Below are 5,235 nucleotides of genomic sequence, written 5' to 3'. Positions count from 1 at the left end.
CTGAATAATAAAATGCGCTCTCAGCCCCACCTACCTCACAAGGTGTTGTGGGGAGGGGGAGGAAAAGGAGTTTGTAAGCCGCTCTGAGAGAAGGACTGGGGAATAAATCCAATCTCTTCTTCTATTTTACTGCAAAAAACATTGATTTTTTAAAAAGAGACTATCTTGTTCACTTGCACCTCTCCTCCATATATTGAGTAGCTCTTGTGACAACTCAAAGTACCTTTTAACATTGTACTCCTTTAATATTAACACTTTCTAGACATATCATGCTTTATCCTTGTTTAAAACAAATACTCAAAGACACAGTGCTCATCTGCAAAAACAGCACTTTCGTTTGCAGACATCTTCTTACAGAAATTTTAGCAGAGCAGCAGTTGCAGTTTCAATATAATCCTTGAATAAATAAAAATTTGAGAAGTATAGTTTCAGCAGCCTAACTCTTCCCTTTCCCATCAAATCCACCCCACTCTAGCTGCTATTAGCTGGAGATTTTCAGTTCGACCATGACAGAGACCCCTACCTCCCTATCCACTACAGTTCTCGGAAGTATTGGGCTATATGCCCAGGCTAAGAAAATTTTTCTAAATAATGGATTATGAATCTGACCTACCAGATGGCAGACTTGCAATCCTAAATACATTGAATACTATGAGATTTATTTCTTAATAAACACACTGCCTTAAGGTTTAAATCTACACATGCTAATACTTAAAAATTGGAAGGCCCTCCAAAAAAGGGCAGGTAGAGAAAGAGCGAATGAAAGGGCAACCTCCCAACTAGATCAGAGGATATGCCATTAAGTTGGCTTCAAATCAAATGCAGAGTGCACAAAATGGCAGCCGGGGGGAGTGGAACTTGGCTGGAGAAAGATGTGGGAAGGGGAATCCCATACACTTCCCTGTTCCCTCAACCCAAGGGGCCATTCACTGGCTCCTGAAATCACAGATGCATGAGACGACTCCTAGCTGGAGTGGGTGGGGAAGGAAAAGCAGAAGCAAGAAGTCAGAGCAACCAGCTCTTATTGAGGAAGGAAGAATGCTTTTGCTTGCAGCAGCAACCTCATCAGTAACCTTGATGGGTGCAACCTCTAGAAATGTTCAGTATGCAAAACACTTTGTATCTTTTTTGCAAAAATACTGGCCCTTTCACTGTCCTTTTCCTGCATTTTTTGCAAGATTAGGCCAGACATTTCCAGCACCCATTCACACAGCTGTGTTACCTTACTTACATATACATATAGTCTTCAACATGGTAGTGAATGGAGGGTGGGGGAGTGAAAAAGCTGAGTGGTACAGGTACCTGAGCTTTGCTTGCTAGCAAAGCACCCAAAATGGCCAAAACGCTAGTATGGAGGGTAGGACCATGAGCATAGCTGACAAAAGGAACAGTGTTGTTATTGTGTTTTTTGCAAGAAAGGGACCAGAGGACCAAGAGCATAGCTGACAGAAGGAACAGTGTTGCTATTGTGTTTTTTGCAAGAAAGGGACCAGAAGAACAGCAGTAGGTGGTGCCTCATGAGGCAGGAAGAACAGTGTGGGTCTGAGGGAAAACACCTTGAGAGTGATAGGTGCAAGCAAGCAGGTTGGAGAGGCACACATGTGGCTCATGGGTTGGGGACCCCTGTTCTATAGGTTTGGCATATACACAACTTAAGATTTTTCACATGACTAAAATGTCCTATAACTATCAAAACTAAGGAGGCCTACTACAGTACAATCCTTGACAGTTGCAGCCCTCAAAGCCCAATGAAGTCAATGGACTTAGAAATAAGTCATGATACTCACGTGACACCAATGAAGTTATACCATTGCTTTTATGGTAATTTAAGAAGCAGCAGCAGATGGTCCCTACATCAAGTCAATCCCAGACGTTGCCTAGACCTCAGCTGCTAACCTACAAGGTGAAGTATAGAGAAGTTACCAGTTCTAGCAATACAGCTCATTGAAAAAAAATTCTACTGGTGGCATAACCTCAGAAGCCAGATCCGTATTTGAGATTTCTCATCAAGAGCTCAGGTTCGGGATAGGTTCATCACTGGCTGGACCAATTCCAACATAAGAACATAAGGGAAGCCAGTGTACCAATTCCAACATAAGAACATAAGAGAAGCCAATGTTGGATCAGGCCAATGGCCCATCTAATCCAACACCATGTCACACAGTGGCCAAAAATACCAGGTGCCATCAGGAGGTCCACCAGTGGGGCCAGTGGGACCTTTTGTCAAATGTCACAATTTGTTAATATACATACCTTTGTAGGCAGCAATTTCAGCAGCATGTTAACAGCCTAAAAAAAGGTAAAAGGCAAACTTAAAAGGATGGCTTAGTTGTTATAATTTCCCATCTACTGACCAATGCTCCCTTTAAGCTGTGGAGTCTTGTGATCAAAAATTCTACTTTGTGAGCTACTGACATTAAAGTTGTGAGCGAGCGATTTGGCTACTGCACAGTTTGCTCTGGAGCCATTCTTCCTGACTTAAGACAAAAGTGACTAACTCACCTTAGAGGGAACACTGCTAGTAACATTCAAATTCACCCTTCATTTGAAGTAGTGCTATAAAGAATCTCTTTTTAAAAGAGATTTTTATTTTACTTCCCAATGTACTGCAGCAGAAAAACCACAGCTCCCAGCCATGTTTTTAAATGAAGAGTGGTCCATATCTATGGTCCAGTGTTAGGATTACTGCAGACATAATGACCTGCTGTCAGTATCCAGAAAGCCACACATAGAAGCAGCATGAGTAACATGTCAAATTTAAAGGACATGACAGGCACAGCAACATACCCAAACCACTTTACTCACTGAAATTACAATAGTCTGTAAAGCATTTGACCCCAAGTCTGTTGAACTCCTAACCTCAGTAATTTTGCCTAAAACAGTTCTGCTAACATTCTACATGGCTTTGCAAAATGAGTTACTTGCTTATTTCCAGCATGATCTTTAACACATCTTTTTCTGAACAAACTAAGAATCTCAGAAGCCAGATCCGTATAGTATTTTTCATCAGAAATATCAGGTTCGGGATAGGCTCATCATTGACATAACTTCAGCTCTGGTCTCTTTTCTTATGCAGCTAACCATAGGGAAAAATTCTGCATGGTTGTCCAGCAGTTTACCTGATGGCCACTTTTATAACTGCGTACCAGAGAACACATTCATTCTTTTTCGTTCCCCTTCAGGAAGTTTTGCAATCTGAAAAAAATCCAGAAGTGGAAAAGGAAGTTACAATTATTAAATATTATGATTCCTAGAATTTAGAACAAATCAAAAATTACCCATGACTTTGGTAGAAATCAGCACTTAAAAGCCTTCCTTGGGAAACAAACAATCAGCAAAATCAGTGGCTACTAAACACAAAACTTTACAACATTAACAAGCTGTTGTAAAAATATTAGCAGTTTACATAGTTATGACTTGACACAACTGTGAAACTATTAATAAAAGAGAAGCTGCCCATCCACATTGCTGAGCAAATTGCAGTGATTTAGGATCATGGTATGGGGAACACCTTTATTCAAAGCATAGCACAGAGGTCCCCAGTGTGCCAGTCAACACCTTTTCTGATGAAAGCCAAGTGTTTTTGGGAAGTGGGTGGAGCCAGTAGGGCTTTTGCAAGGGACTGGATTGACTACTTGAGATCTGATTAGCTGTGCGGTTTTTAAATGTTGTCAAGGAAAAAACTGCCATCACAGCAGAAGATCTACAATGTGCTACTGAAATTAAGCTGTGGCAATAATTTTGTGGCTGGCTCCATCTTCTACGGCAGCCATTTTGTTGCTGTGCCCACTATGCCATGTCAGAATTCCAAAAGTGCTCACAGTCTCAAAAAGGGCTGGGGACCCTTGGCATAGCTCATTCATTCATTAGATTACTTCAGCCATACAGATACACCACCATCATTTCATGCAGAGATATATAAAAGCAACAAATAAATGATAAACTGTGTCTCTTCAGAAAAGATTCAATAGTTGAGACTAAAACCTGAAGTGGCATTACTTGTGGGAAAATATCGGGACCATTTTATAAATGCAAGCCAGAAGTTTATATGCTTTTATAGGTTAATATGGAAATTTACCTCCTTTCCTTGTATGCAACGTGACAACACCAGAACAGCATCTAGCCCCCATGGGTACTGGAACAAACAGAAAAGACTGAATGAGATTAACAGAATGAGTGTAAACGTTAAACAGCCTTTATAGAAGGCTCAAAAAAAACCCTTGTTGCACAATCCAACCATAGTTGAGTTTTCTAAAGATACAATCATTTCACTGACAAATTAAGCATTGCTGTATTCTCCCATGAAATTGACAAAGAGTGTACATACTAACCTAAATGGCCACACACTTGTAACTGATTAATTTGTTCCCAAACTGCTTTCATGTTATCAGTTAATTGCCATTCACATTGAAAAGCCCTATGGATGCTTACTTAACAGTCAATCAATAAGGGCCAACACAGCACTTAAACAAATGAATTAAATTGAGGAGCTTTAACACTATTTTAAATAGGACTAGGCTCTAGAAATGTTTTAAACGTTCTTGCAGAAAAGCGTAGGTTGTTTTCCATGACCCACACTCGTTACTTACAGGCTGTTGCATCCGAAATGCAGGCATACATGCTTCAAGGCAAATGCTACCGATTGCAGCAGAATCACTCCTACATAATGTTGCATTTAAGACTTTTTAAGCATTTAACTAAGGGCCAATCGCCAATAGATAATTAGCCTCCACGTGGCATGGCCTAAAAATACTCGACTCAGAAGCCTTTCCCTCCGGCCTACAACTCCCAGCAAGCCACTCACCTTCGAATTCCCCTTACGCATCAGCCCTACGATCGCTGAGGAGAGGTCGTAACTAAATCGTCTGTACTCCTAGGGGCAACCGATAACACAAATAACTAGCTCACACTAAACAGACGTACTCGAAAATAAAAAAGCTTCTATAGGTGACGGGAGCCAAAAAAATTAACCTACCTCCAAAATGGCGACTTCCAACGAACCGACCCATTACTGCCCGAATAAAGAACGTGCGGTGGACCTTGCAAGTCCTTATATAGAAATGAACGTCCGAGGCCAGCCACGCCCCCAATCTCCCCCTCTCCTTCTCATTGGATGTAGAAGGAAAAGGGAAGCCGAGTCTTTTTTAAAAAGCCTATCACAGCCTATAGTAATGCTCGCTGTTAAGCCATACCCACTAGAGATCGTGTTTGGCTGGTTTGAATCTTTCTCTATGG

The 5,235-nt window shown here is 41.1% G+C and overlaps 1 long non-coding RNA gene across 2 annotated transcripts in view; it reads right to left on the bottom strand.

Moving 5' to 3' along the window:
• The window catches only part of LOC107108882, an 8,437-nt gene extending 3,402 nt beyond the window's left edge, over positions 1-5,035 (bottom strand). The window contains exons 1-6 of one of the 2 annotated variants that reach the window (XR_001482457.1): positions 4,976-5,035; positions 4,805-4,873; positions 4,079-4,135; positions 3,120-3,195; positions 2,254-2,289; positions 1,788-1,896 (exon numbers count right to left, since the gene is read on the bottom strand). This is a non-coding gene — a long non-coding RNA (uncharacterized LOC107108882). The remainder of the gene's footprint in view (positions 1-1,787; positions 1,897-2,253; positions 2,290-3,119; positions 3,196-4,078; positions 4,136-4,804; positions 4,874-4,975) is intronic. The other variant, XR_001482456.1, reaches the window with a different exon arrangement.
• Between the last annotated feature and the right edge of the window lie 200 nt (positions 5,036-5,235).

This window comes from Gekko japonicus, unplaced genomic scaffold (genome assembly GCF_001447785.1).
Source record: "Gekko japonicus isolate JY-2015 unplaced genomic scaffold, Gekko_japonicus_V1.1 scaffold103, whole genome shotgun sequence".
In the NCBI taxonomy this organism is placed as follows: Eukaryota; Metazoa; Chordata; class Lepidosauria; order Squamata; family Gekkonidae; genus Gekko; species Gekko japonicus.
Note: the sequence above shows the minus strand (reverse complement) of the source record. Positions and strands in the feature narration are given on the sequence as shown.